This window comes from Mus caroli, chromosome 9 (genome assembly GCF_900094665.2).
Source record: "Mus caroli chromosome 9, CAROLI_EIJ_v1.1, whole genome shotgun sequence".
Lineage (NCBI taxonomy): Eukaryota > Metazoa > Chordata > Mammalia > Rodentia > Muridae > Mus > Mus caroli.
This window is the reverse complement of record NC_034578.1, coordinates 109,984,047-109,998,648: the sequence shown is the minus strand read 5'-3', so window position 1 is coordinate 109,998,648 and position 14,602 is coordinate 109,984,047. Positions and strand designations below refer to the sequence as shown.

General features: G+C 49.1%; 1 protein-coding gene across 1 annotated transcript in view; it reads left to right on the top strand.

Annotated features, from left to right (window-relative positions):
• Trim71 (tripartite motif containing 71) overlaps positions 1 to 14,602 on the top strand; it is a 52,797-nt gene that overhangs the window by 24,583 nt on the left and 13,612 nt on the right. The gene's annotated exons all lie outside the window — the stretch shown is intronic.

Sequence of the window (14,602 nt, the reverse complement as noted above, 5' to 3'; positions counted from 1 at the left end):
GAGTTCCAGGACAGCCATGACTACACAGAGAAACCCTGTCTCGAAAAACCAAAAAAAAAAAAAAAAAAAGAGACAGGCTCTGGCTAGCTTGGAACTCACTTTGGAGACCTCGCCGGCCTCAAACTCAGAGAGACCCACCAATCTCTACCTCTGTAAGGTGCTGAGATTAAAGGTACGGGCCACCATGCCAGGTTGTGCTGTGCACACATTTAAATGTTGGTCCTATCTAGCTAGGTGATGGTAAGCTTTTGTGGCCCAAAATAATCTTGGGGTACTTCATGTTTTTTGGTTTTTCGAGACAGGGTTTCTCTGTGTAGCCCTGGCAGTCCTGGAATTAATTCACTCTGTAGACCAGGCTGGCCTCTAACTCAGAAATCTGCCTGCCTCTGCCTCCCAAGTGCTGGGATTAAAGGCGTGCGCCACCACTGCCTGGCATCAGTGTTTTTTAAAGCAAGATAACCAACCACCTGTTTTATTTCAAAAGTGGAATAAAACCAGAGGCCCATTGGTGTGTCTGTCTGTCTCTCTCTGTGCCCCCACCCCCATACCCCCAAACATCTAACTTCCCAAGTAGCTCTTTGCTTATTGTGTGCGTGTACATGTGCATTGGTGCCCTCCCAATGTGTGTGTGTATACAAACACACACACACACACACACACACACACACACACACGGTTTCCTGGAACTCCCTCTGTTACACTAAGCTGGGCTTCGAGCTCAGAGATCTGACTGCCTTGCCTCCTGGGTGCTGCTGGGACAAAGGTGTGTGCTACCACTCTGCTCCGAGCAGCTCTCTTAATGATTTATATGTATGAGTGAGTGTTTTGCTTGAAGAAGGCATCAGATTTCCTGGAACTGAAGCTACAGATGGTTGTGAAGCCATGTGAGTCCTTGGAACTGAACCCCGGTTCTCTGCCAGAATAGCCAGCTCTGAGCCTTCTCTCTCCAGCCCCTCAGCATTGGTCCCTGGAGGTTCCTAGTGACAATCCATTTGAGTTCCACACATGTTTCAGGGTATATGATAGATAATGGGTGAGAAAACCAGGGCCGATTGGAGATTTTGTATAGGAGGCTGTGATTAAAGGAGAGATTCACACCATTAACTAGGAATATGGATTTTTGTATATGATTCTCCTTAATGGTTTAATTGTTTAAAGTGGGGGCAAAAGCTAAGAGAGAGAATTGTTTTCTTAAGGCCCAGGGGGAGGCACCCCCTCCCCCACTAGGCTTCCTCAGTTTATATACTTTGAGAGTGCCGATGTCAAAGCGATATTTTATATTTTGACTTGTAGTTTCTTTTAAATAGATTCAGCATATTCCTTGTTCCCATTAATGGCCAGCATGGTTCCTGCCAGAAAGCGGAGATTGCCCTGGATTGTCTTAGTTTACACCTACGCCGAGTTCTTCTCCTGTCCAGCTTAATCCTAGGCCGTGCTGGTGCAGGAAATTAATCTCGGCATCAGGGAGGCAGAGGAGTTTGAGGCCAGCCTGGTCTACAGAGCAAACTGCAGGACAGTACAGAGAAGAAATTCTGCCATCAAAAACAACAGCAATAACAAAACTAAACAAATGAATTCTGGACACTGTTTGCAACCATTGGCAGTGTAATCCGCTCAGTGGCCTCTGAGAAAAACTAGCCTGTGTAGACTGGCCCTTTGGGTTTTAAAACTCACTTTTGTGGGCCAGATCTTTGAATCTTTGAGCCATTCTTTGGCCCGTCCTTGTGTGTCTCTCGAGTTAAGTCATTTCCTTTTGACCTTATGCTGGGCTCTTAAACATGTTGCCTTGATCACATCCCCAAATCTCATCTCCCCCAACCTCCCCCCCCCAAACCCCTTCTGATAGAAATCCTGAGGGCTGGAGGGCTAAGGGTTTGAGCAGACGGTAAGTAATTTATGAGGATGCAGAGCAGGAAAGCAGATTGTCAATGTTTTGAAAATGGCCTTCTCCATCTTTCAGGATTTTGTTGTTCTGGTTTGGAGCAAGTCTTTTGAAATATTCTGTAATGTGGCTGGAAGGCCTGACTTCAAATGGTTTTAAAAACTTGGATGGCTCAGTATTTAAGAGCACTGGCTGCTCTTTCAGAGGACCTGGGTTTGATTCCCAGGGCCCACAGTGTCTCACAACTGGGCTCCGGATGTGTCTGTGGGCACTGAATAGCAGCACACGGTACACGTGCACACATGGAGGTGAAACAAGTGATTCCCATTGAAATATATAGAAACTTGAATTCCTATCCCACCGTGACAATCTTCCCCAAGATTCATTTTTACTATTTAACAGTAGCCCTGGCTGGCCTGGAACCTGACATGTAGACTAGATTAGCCTGGAATACACAGGTAGAGATTAGATTGCCAGGCTCTGTTTCCCAGGTGCTGGAATTAAAGGTGTGTGCCACTACACCCAACTAGACTTTGATGTGTGTGTTTTCCTGCATGTTAAATGTGTGTGTGTGTGGACTTGACAGAGCTGATGGTAGTTGTTTCACGATTGAGAGTCGAATTGGGGCCCGCTAGGGTAGGCGTCTGGGTGTTTTTTTAGGTCTCTGGCTCCGGACACATTTTTCTTATTAGTTGTACGTAGTTCATATAGAACAATTTCAGGGTGCCATAAAACAGGGTTGGCAGTGCATGCAGAGAGTGGGCCGCTGTTCTGTCCACCTTAGGGCTGCATTCTTTCTTAGTGGGGTCACAAACATTCTGTTGTTCCCTCCCCACTGGTCTGGACCTCTTTGTCTGGTGAGACAGAGGAGCAAAGGTCCTATTCTGGACCAGCTGTGCGTCCTGGACCAGGTTATCTCACAGGAGCTTCTGCTTTGGACTATAAATTGATCATAGATTCCCTGGGGGGTTGTAGCCTTTTGGATTTTGGGGGCAGGATAATGTCGTGGCCTGGGCTGGAGCATCTGGGGCCCTTCTTGGAAAAAGACAGTGAGGTCTGTGTCCTCCTGTCTGACCAGAGGGAGGGTGGGGTTGGGTTTCTCCAGTGTCTCCATTTCTGCTGCTGGGTTTTACCCTGGAGGGGGTTGCAGAGAAATCAGAGGTATTGGGAGAAGCCTCGAGAAGGAGTTAAGAATGCAGAGTGATAAGAGAGGAGCCAAGGACTCGGGGACAGGACAAGGCATGGCAGCATCTGGCCAGAGATCTCACCCCACCAAATGCTCTGGAGGTAGGCTATTGATTTTAGGCCTGGTTTACCCAAGAGGAATTTATTCTGGACCTGTTTGTGACATAATGGGGAGCCACTGGGCTGGCAGGCTTCAACAAAGAGGTTGTCAGTGGCTGTAGTAATAGTTGGATTGCAGGGGCCTGACTGGATAGGTCTGGCGAGGAGTCAAGTTACAGCCTGCCAGGCAGAGGAGCCTACTGGTTTCCACACTGACCTGGGGCCACTTTCTAATTGTCCTTGAGCAGACTAACTCATGCATGCCTGCTCTTCATCTATAAAACAGTGGGTAGTGGAGTAGCCATCCCATAGTGTAGTGACCAGAGCAGGACAGAAATAATACTTGGAAGCACCTCTGACAGAATGGTTACCCCCATGAGTGTGTGCAAGCGCACGCGTACACACACACACACACACACACACACACACACACACACACCAGTGAATGAGTGAATGCCTCTTGGCTCTGATAAAGCTTGGGTGGTTGACCCCCAGGGTGCCCTTAGCACTATTAAAAGTTTCTGTGTGTCTTTTATGGGGAAAGATAGCGACTCGAGGTAGTCCAAAAGGGTGGTGTGTGATAGGTCTAGTTTTTAGGGTTGGATAAAGAGATGACTCCCCAGAGCCTCAGTTAGGATCACTATTATGGGTCACCCTTGCAGTCTGATGCTTTCCCTTGATGTACCGTGTTAAGATCTGCAATTACTATTACTATTATTTTAGATTTACTTCTATTTTATGCATATGACTTTTTACCTGCATCTGTGGGTACTATGTGTAGATCTAAGGGTCTCAAGAGGGCAGGGATCCTCTGGAATTAAGAGTTTTGAAAAGTGAGTCACCTTATTAGTGCTGGGAGCCCAACCTGTGTCCTGTAAGAGCAACAAGGGCTTTTAATGACTGAGCCATCTCTCTGGTCCCTGGGGAGGAGGGAGAGAGAAGGAGAGAGAGTGGGTGTGTTTTGAAGATAGGACATCCTAGTTCTGGCTGTCCAACTTAGGTAGACTAGGCTGGCTTTAAACTCACCTGCCTCTGCTTCCTGAGTGCTGGCATTAAAGGTGTGAGCTACCGCATCCAGCTTCTTCTGTCCTTAAAAACAGCAAAACAAGATGGTGGCATTTGTCATGACTCAAACCTATAATTCTAGCTATTAGGGATACTGAGACAGGAGGATGGAGGGTCCAGGGCAACAGCCCAGGAAACTTATTTGAGACTCTGTTTCAACTCTAAAGAGAAGAGGGGGCTGCCGCTCTTCCTCAGTGGTAAATCGACTTAGTAGAACCAGTGCCTTGGTTGACCCCCACCCCCAGTTCTACAGCTCTCAGGGCTGCATCACTGGAGGAGACTGCTCAGTGGTAGACGACATGCTTGCATAGCATGTTCCTGGCCCTGGGTTCAGTTTTTTGTGCAATGGATTTTTTTTTTTTTTTTTTTTTTTTGGTAATGTAGGGTGTGTGAGGAACAAGTGTTGGTGTTGGCTCTGAGCCTGCACTGGTTTTTACATTTTACTAAGATAGTTTTGCAGAAAGCAATACCAAAATATTGTGTGGACCACATGTGGGGATTGGGGAGCTATGGCTGCCACTTGTTATTGGTTATTCTGGCCCTCTGCCCCACAGAGGCTCCATTTTGATGGAATTAGCTGTATAGGCTGAGCCAGGAAGAAATCTCGAGTGTCCTCATTCCCAAAGCCTCTTAGGTAGCAGACGGGGCTGGCCAGAGATAGCCAGGGAGTGTTCCAGTGTAGTGGTCTAGTCTACTGCCCCGCAGTCAGCCTGGCTGGAAAACCACTCACATGCCTGCCTGCCTGCCTGCCCAGCCTCATCAGTCTCTTGTACTGGGACTCCTGAGCAGGGGACTACTTCCTTTACATCCATGGCCTGACAGATGGCAAGGCCCGCCCACACATTTCAAGGGGAGAGAGCTTTTGTAGGGAAAGCCTGACATTCAGTCACCTTCTCTCCTGGACACTAGAGTCTCCAGGAGCTCACATTGGTAAACATGCTTCCGGTGGGCTAGTTGTGTGTTTTCTGTCAGGCGTCTCTTCTCTTGGCGTCTGTTGTTTGTAGGGGTTGTATGTGCTTTGCAGTTGCCCGCCATTCTCAAGATTCCCCATCAAATTGCTGATGGCTTAAGGGGAACACTGTGTCTTTCTGTCACAGTTTTATTTTGGTAAGATGCCAGTCTGTTCCTAAATTGAATCATTGTGTTCCAGAAACCACTGTCTCCTCCTTTCTACCCTTCCAACTATTTATCGAGTGTAGAGCTACCAGATGTGTGATTTCTAGGGTTGCAGCCAAGCTATGAACAACAGCAGCAACAACCACACAAAAACCACCACAGCCATGTTTAAATTTTAGGACACAAACAATAGGTACACACACACACACACATACACACACACACACGAGAAAAGTGCTAAGTGAGAACTATGGGCAGGTGGCACACACCTGTTGCCCCAGCTAATGAGGCTGGGCGAGATGATTACTTAGGTTGGAGGCCCTCCTGGACAGCCCAGGAGACCCCATTGCGAAACAGAAGGGCATGGAAACAGGGTTGGACCAGCATGGTTAGTAGTGGGAAGTGTTTGAGGAAGTGATGGGGGAGCAGCCACAAAGTAGGAGCATTTGACTCTAAATTCATCATTGCACTCAGTGTAAGGGGGGAGAATCCCAGAGGCAGCATGAGTAGCATCTCACGGTACTGTTCAGAGCAGGGCCTGTTCAGCTCTGGTGCTGTATGGTCAGCAGGCAAGCTGGGCCCTAACTTGCTTTTTCTAAGGACAGGGATTAGAGCATACACTGCCGTCCATGCCTGGGCCTTAGACCTTTAAAGGACTCTGTCCTCGTCACGGGGAGAGATCATGGACTGGGAGGTCCTGGGATTTTTCTCACTCTTCTCTCTCACTGGTGGTTTGCTGGACTGCGCCCCGGGTAGGACAGAGCACAGTGAGGAAATGTGCAGTTGAGAATCTGCCACCAGGAAGAGCTGCTCACTGGCTCCTCACTGGACCTGGGCAGCTGCTAGCCGGCAAAGGCGGTTGGCCTGGAGCAGTGTTGGGGGCTATCATTCAGCGCCCCCCACACCCTTCCAATGCGGGCTCCTGGGATCATTCAGGACTCTTTCCAGCAGGCATACAAATTACTGAGGCTAGAAAAGGCTGGCCAAAAGGCCTTGTTTGTGGCACCTTCTTTCTTCACCCAGACAGGGTCTCCTGTAACCCAGGCTGGCCTAGAGGCTGCTCGTTAAAAACTCTGATCCTCCTGCCTCTGCTTTCTGAATGTTGGGATTATAGGCCTTCAGGCTTTGTGTGTGCAAGGCAAATAGGCACTTGACCAATTGAGCTGCGTCTCTGGCCCCACATCTCCCACAGATGTCCTTCCTGTCACCTCTTCAGGCTAGGGCCTTACAAACTGGAGGACACAATTATTCTTTAACTAGAGTTTTGCTATCAGCCTCACAATTCTGTTAGCCCAGGCTGGCCTTGACTTCCTCCCCATGCTGTTGAGGATAATTGTGAACTGCTGGACTTCCTGTTTACCCTTTTTCAAGTGCTTGGATTACAGATGTGTGCCACCAAGTTTAATGCAGTGCTCAGGACTGGACCCAGGACTTTTTTGCTAGTCAGATGCTGTCAAGACCTTGCCTTTTTTTTTTTTTTTTTAGAACAGGGTTTTTCTGTGTAGCCCTGGCTGTCCTGGAACTCACTTTGTAGACCAGGCTGGCCTCAAACTCAGAAATCTGCCTGCCTCTGCCTTCCAAGTGCTGGGATTAAAGGTGTGCGCCACCACGCTCGGCTAAGACCTTGCTTTGATGGTCTTCTTGAGTTTGGGTTGTGTCTCTGCCATCCCGGCGTCACACCGGGATACACTAAGGATTTACAGAGCTGAGAGGCCACATGAAGTCCTCTGCTTCCCAAAATGGTCCCCTTCACAACTTAAACACGGCCTGCAAACGCTTGGGTTAAAAAGAATACTTAGTCCTAAGACTGCAGGTGGATGTGACCCTGTAACCAGGAACCCAGGGGCTTTCAAGGAAGGACAGTGTTCGGACAGTGTTCCTTCCTGTCACCCCAGAATCCCGATCGATCCATTCACCCTGGGCAGAGTGATGCAGAGCCCAGCTACCAGGATGTAGAAAGAGATGGTTAGCAGGATGTAGAGAGAGACAGAGACAGACAGGTCTGTTATTTTTTGTGACAGGAGAAAGTCTGGTTTTCTGAATATTTATGAAACCTCGTATTGCTAGCTGAATTTTTTTGTGTGTATGTATGCATGCATGCATGCATGTGTTGGGGGTTTGTGCAGGCGTCCTGGGAAGCTGGAACATCTAATCTGGGACTGGACTGAATTCTGTAAGAGCACACTGTTGTTAACCAATGAGCCGCCTCGCTGGCTTCTCCAAAACAAACAATCTGTGCGCACGCACATGCATGCATGCACGAGACTTCCATGCCTGTGCCCGTGTGTTTAGTAACTCAGTAGGTTATGTCCCAAGCCCTGTTGGTTTCTGAGTTTTTTGTTGTTGTTGGTGGTGATGGGTTTTTTTGTTTTTTGTTTTTCTTCTCATCTTGGCCAGTTTGTGTTTTCCCTGGCTTTCAAAACCATCCATCACCATGGCTTCCACCAAGCAGGCAGCAGTCCGAGGAATGAAGCCTGCTTTGGCTACTTGAGGGAGTAAAAGGGTTTCGGGTCTGCAGTCCTGGTAGGTGGCAAGGGATGGGGTCCAGTTCCTGGCCATCTTTGAGTCCGACTCATTTTAAAGTCAAGTCCCTCAGGTTCCCCTTCTTGCCAGCCAAGACAGCACCCTGTTTCGTACAGCCTCAGAGGCAGCAGGAACTGAACTCTCAAATGTCTACTGCTAGGTGCGTCTGGTTTGAAAATCCATAATTTACATGAGCAGCGAGCTCCGTGTTTGGACAGATCTCTCTTATTTCCGGCTGGAAGCTGAATAAACCGCTCATTAGAACACCAGAGGTCAGATTCGCGCTGGGCGGCAGCTGGGTCACTAATGATTTCATAGGCTTTGTGTGACCCCCTGGCCAGGGGTGCTGTAAATCGGACTGGAGAGTCTAATTTTTTTTTCCCCTCCCAAACCTCCAGGGAGTTGGTCTTCGCTCGCCTCCTGTGAGATAGAACTTAAGATAGCATTTCGTGGGAGACACAGTAGTAACAGCTAATGGGAGATTGTGGGAAGGACCCTGGTACCCTGGAGAAGTAGATTGTGTGGGGCCACCAAAGCTAACTCATTTAGAGGCTCCTTATTAGGGAGAGTTCCACGGGGGGAGCCTGGTTTTGAGCATTGCTGGATTGAGGTATAAGAGTACAGTTTGAGGTCTTTTTGGTTTGCTTTTGTTTCTAATTTTTTTGGATTGATGAATTTTTATGTGAATGAGTCTTTTGCTTGCATGCATGTCTGCACAGCATGTGCGTGCCTGGTGCCTGCTGAGGTCAGAAGAGGGCATTGGATCCCCTGGAGCTGGCGTTGGGGATGCTTGTGAGCTCTGATTACATACCTGTGTGACCCCCCCCCCCTGGAGCGCTGAGGCATGTCCATCACAACGGAGCGAATCCCCGAGGGCTGGGCTTGCTCTTCGTCTTTAGGGTCCCAGCCTTTTCTCTCCATGAAGAGGAGTGGTTTTTAGATTCCTCTCTGTAGTTGACTCAGCGAGTAGCCGATGCAGAGGCTTTATAGTGGTGGTTTTGATTTTCATGAGACAAGGTCTCACAGTGTAACTCCGGCTGGTTGGGGACTCAGTATGTAGACCAGGCTGGCCTCAACCTGCCTCTTGTCTTCTGACTGCTGGGACCATGCTTGAACAGTCTTTATTTGTGAGACAAAAGGTTCACGTACCCTAGGCTGGACTATAACTTGGCCAGGTAGCTGAGGGTGACCTTGAACTGCGGATCATCTTGCCTCCACTGACGCTGGGCTACCACTACAGCTGTATGCTTGCATGTTGCTGGAGATCAACCCAGGCTCCATTCACGCATGCAGGCCAGGCCAGGCCTACACCCGTAGCCATGTTTTTTATATTTAAGTTGCATGTGCATCTGTGTAAGGCATAGCATGTGCCACAGTACACACCATGTCAGAGACACAAGTACACTGTGTGGGAGGCAAGGCAGTCACTTCTGTTCCTACCCCCTATTTTCAAGGATTCAAACTCCGGTCCGGAGCTGGTGGCAGGCAGCATCTCCACTTTGTATTTATAAAACACTCCAAGATTTGTGTAAAGGAATTTGGGGCTGTGCATGGTGGCACATCCTAGCACCCCTGTGGGTTTGAGGCTAGCCTAGTCTACATAATAAGTTCCTACGTTCCAGGAGTATGGGGAGAGACCCTGTCTCACTCTCACCCCAGAAATAAACAAATTTGTTCAGTATTTTGGGAGAGTGGGATTGGATCTTCACCATTGCACGGTCTCTCCATTCCACGGCTCCGGCTCCTTGCACCAGGTACTGGTTAATGTTAACTGTGATTTGCTCATACGGCCACGCCCTGTGATTATTTAGCCATGATGGGGTGGAGTGTCCCAGAACGTTCAGGAGGATATTTGCCAGCAATCTCAGTATCTGGGAGACTGAAACGGAAGGATGCAAGTTTCAGGCCAGCCCTGGCTACAGTTTTTTCAACCACAAAAACAAGCTAAATATTTCTGGTCACAGTTGGGGCTATAGGCCAACAGCAGGAGGGAGCTTGTGGAGAATATATATGCAAGGCCCTCCCTGGATTCCATTCTCAGCACTCTCCCAAAACAGTGCAGTGCACGCAGAATACAGGATACTCTGGTTTCAAGCAGCAGGCGGGAAGTTTCTCTTTTTTGTTTAAAAAAAAAAAAATGTTTGAAAAAAAATTGGTCTCAGCCAGGGGTGACACGTGCCTCTAATCCCAGCATTTGGGAGTCAGAGGCAGGCGGATTTCTGAGTTCAAGGCCAGCCCGGTCTACAGAGTGAGTTCTAGGACAGCCAGGGCTACACGGAGAAACCCTGTCTGGAAAAACAAGGGAAGAGTTCCCTCTCTGCATTGCCAGTGCTGGCTTCCAACTGCAGAGCTGATCCTGTTCCTGCTGGGTGCTGAGGGCCTGGACAGCCAGCAGCTGGAGCTCCCATGAATTCCAGATGGGGGAGATTGTGGAGAAATCACTGGTGAGTGTGTGTGTGTGTGTGTGTGTGTGTGTGTGTGTGTGTGTGTGTGTGGTTTTCCGAGACAGGGTTTCTCTGTGTAGCCCTGGCTGTCCTGGAACTCACTCTGTAGACCTGGCTGGCCTTGAGCTGAGAAAAGCGCCTGCCTCTGCCTCCCGAGTGCTGGGATTAAAGGTGTGAACGCCGGGCTGTGAGGAATCAGGAATCGCTGTTCTTACTGACAGCAGTGGGGGACTTGGACAACCAGCAAGAGAGGTAGAGCCATTGGATCCAGCGTTCAGTGTTTCTATGGACTCCATGAGAACTGTCAGTAAAGAAAGAAAAGGACATGCCTGGAGGGATGGCTCCTCACTGGCTTCATACTCACAGATAACTGACACCCTCCCCTGGCTTCTGAGGGCATCGCCTGCAAAACACCCATATACCTAAGATCAAAATAATAAAATTCCATACCATCTTACAGTGCACAGCATTAGTTTATTGGTAGTGCTGAGCACACACAACAACACACTTCCTTCCTTCTTTCCTTCCTTCTTTCCTTCCTTCCTTCCTTCATTTTTGAGACAGTTTCTAGCCTTGGAACTTGCTATGTAGACTAGGCTAGCCCCAAACTCACATCTTCCAGCCTCTTGTCTTCCAAGGGCTGGGCCTAACTAAACCTCACCCATTACCGTCACCTATCTTTAAAAGTTTGTGAATCGCCCTTCTCTTTCTGCCAAAGAAGTCTAAATGGTTTTCTTCTGGCTCCCCAGGCCTCCCGGTTGTGGGGTCCCAGGCATAGGCTTCTGCTGAGGGCTTGTTTACTGTTTGGTTTGGAATCCCAGCTTTCCCTTGAGTTGTTACTTGTTGTGTGTGAACCCAGGGAAAGGTTGGAGCTAGCAGCTCTCTGAGTTGCCAGTTGCCAGACTTGGCGGCAGCACCCTCACCCACTGATCCCACAGAGCAGCCAGGCCATAAAACCCGGGTCTGATGGCCCTTTTGTTTTTGTTTTTAAAGATTTATTTATTTTTATTTATAGGAGTACACTCTAGCTGACTTTAGACACACACCAGAAGAGGGCACCAGATCTCGTTACAGATGGTTGTGAGCCACCATGTGGTTGCTGGGATTTGAACTCAGGACCTCAGGAAGAGCCAGTTGGTGCTCTGAACCGCCAAGCCCTGGTTCTGATGTTCTTTATTTAGCTGGTGGTTTTCTTGGCTCCCAAGCTTGGTTTATGATTTTTGAAGCAAGTCTCTGGCGCGTGTGCAACACACAGCACATGGATTGGGGAGGTTGGCCGATGGCCAGTGTGTGCCTGAGCCTTCCTTTGTGAGAGACCAAGTGACATTGAAGGAGAAACAGACTTAAAGAGTTTTAAATAAGTAAACGATAAACAGAGGTTGATAATGTACTTCAGTTGAGACATTTCGACAAACTTGAGACTTGGCTTGTGGGCTTTCCCCCTGTATTAATATTCCTCGCTGATGTAGGTCCCTGGACTTAGAACATTGCTCCTGTTTGCCCAACATGTCCTCCGATATGTGTGTGTGCCAGCTTGAGCCGGATGGAAGACTGAAAAAAATCACGGACACACTCACGGACACACACACACACACACACACACACACACACACACGTTGTTCACCAACAAAGCATTTTATTTCAGGAGGTACATAGGCCGGCCTGCCTACCTTGTGTTGTTATTTATTTTTTTCTTTAGTCTTCCCCACCCCCCATTCCACCCCACCCCTGTTCCTTTCCTGCTGGGCCCACATTCCTTGGTCTTTTGTCTCTGCTTGGTATTTTAGAAATTTTGGGAGAGGAAGGCTGGGAGAGGTGGGACGTTCTAGAAGCTGGGGGCAGGGAAGGGGGTGGTCACTTGGAGGGTCAGAGGTCAGGCTAGCTCCATTTAGCTAGAGCAGCCAGATTGTCGCCAGGCTCGAGGGGGCGTGTCCATGCATCTGCCGGGGTAGCCCCAAACAGGCGGCACGTAGGCCCTGGAATTTCTGCCACCAGCGGACTCCACCCCTTCCCTTTCTGCTTCCCCATAGTGGCTGCCACTTTTGCAGGGTGGGGGCACAGGCTCCTATCTGCATACTCTGTTCCATTTTTTTCTTAATAAGGATCCCCTGCCTTACATTTGTTTGGTTTAGGGGTAGGTTGTATGGAGACTTGGTGGAGTCTGTTCTGCCCACGTGTGGGTCCTGGGATCACCCATGGCCTTGCTTGGCAGGCAGCACCTCGATTCCCCAAGTCCTCTCCTGAGCCCCCAGTTGCAACTGATCATCCAACTGTTGATCGACTTTCGGAGCGTCCTTCCTCATTCATTGAATATATGTAGTTCTAAAATTCTGCCTCCCTAGTCTTAGAAATGGCAGGTAGATAACTGAGACAGTCTAAAAATATAACTCCAATCCATAACTAGAAGACTTAAAATTGTTCTTATTTTATGGTTTTGCCACCCTAAAGTTGCATTGTCTTAAGTTTTGATTTAAAACTTAACGATTTAAAAATGCATTTTAAAATTGTAGTTTACTAGTTATGAGCACGACGAGGCTGTTGTATGCATCTGTAGGTTTTATTACTCGCCACTCGGGTGCCACCGCCCCTCCTCAGCCCAGCTTGTCTGCATTCACAGCGCATCCGGACTTGGCTCCCATCCGTTGTGACCTGAGTCCGGGCCACGTTTCATGGCAGACACCCTTTGACTCATTTTAGAAGCATTTGGGCTGTCCTGACACCACCGCCTGCTCTGGCCAGGATTTCTTTCCCATATTTGCAGAGTGCTTCCTTGAGGCCTACTCTGAGGCCTCAGGGGAATCTCCTGTGCCTGGCATCACGGAAGCCCAGTTGCAGGGTCTACCAGGCCTAAAGGTCTGGGAGTTTGCTAACGTTTGGACAGTTTCAATTTGGAGCCCAGTTTCTTATCTCAGCCCAGAATTACCTGGAAGCTTTTTGCTTCCTGTTGTCCTCCGGTCCCCAGACAGGCTGGTTCCTGAGATTTTTGAAGGCTGGAAAGGGGTCTCCTGAGGTAGCAAGTCAGACCCCATTTGTTTCCCAGTTTAGAGGGAGGTTCAAGGCAGGCAGAGGAAGTCACTGGACAGGTGTCCTGGCTCAGGAGCCTGGGCTGTGGGTCAGTTGCTTTCACTTACATCTGGAGAAAGCAAGGGTGCCCGAGTCCATGATCTCAGTGTAAAAGGCACCTTCTGGTGGCAGGTTTCCACACAGCCCTTTGAGGGAGCGGTTGTTGGCGGCAGGGGGGTTAAGGGGGGAGGGTTGCTCCTTTCTTCCCTTAGGAGGGGGAGGGGGCTGAGGGAGGGACTGTGGCAGGATTGCCTAGCTCAGTAAACTTGCTCTATCCCCACATGGAAACTTACTAGGGGTTGCTCCAGATTCATTCAACCCAGCGTCTTCTTGCTGGTTGTTTGGGATTCTCTCCGGAATTTTTAGATGTAGCACCTGAGTCTGACAGGATAGACTTGCTTTAAAAGTGATTGCTGCCGAAGGCTTTAGTTTACAGTGTTAAAAAGTGATTAAAATTGGTTACTCAGTCACATTTCCTTGTGCAGACCCAACAAAAGATCTGATCCATTTCTCTGTGAGATTAAAAAAAAAATTTCAAATCTCCTATCTCTGGACGCAGGATAAATTACCAGTAACTTACAGGCCCTAGTGGGACAGCACATCACATTTCACCCCTCAAATCACCCGAGAGGGGGACAGATCAGCATGGGAAACAGCATCCTCCTCACTGTGGGTCTTCCCAGCTCCACTCTGGGGATCTCTGCCTAAATTATTTTCTGTTAGCCCCTCCCTCCTCAGCCTTCAAAGCTATCTCCCATCTTTTCCTGGCTACTGGGTCCTGGCTACAAGACTCTTGAAGTGTTTTGTTGTGGGTGGGGTAGCCAGCCCTGAGCTACGCTTGGAGCGCCCCTGCTGTGTGGTTCTGAGCCCCCGCCACATCTCCTGTCCTCATGTGGAGATCCAGTTTACACATTGATTCCTTGTGTCCCTGTGGCAGCTTTCTCCTCGCCCCCAGCTGCTCATGAAATCAATCCAACAGACAGTAACTGAGGGAGGAGAATGGCTGGTTTCCATGCCGAGCCCTCTCTCCCGAGAGCCTCTTGCCTGTCAGCAGGTGAGGGGTGTCCATCCCTTCTCTCCCCCAGCTCATGGGCTCTTAGGGAAGCTGTCCACTTGGGCAGGCTGACCTTACTGTTAGCATTGGCCTTAGTTCCGGATGCTTCCTCCCATAGATGCTGGAGTGCCCAGGAGATAGACTGGTCGCCTGACGGAGGGAGGGCCGGGA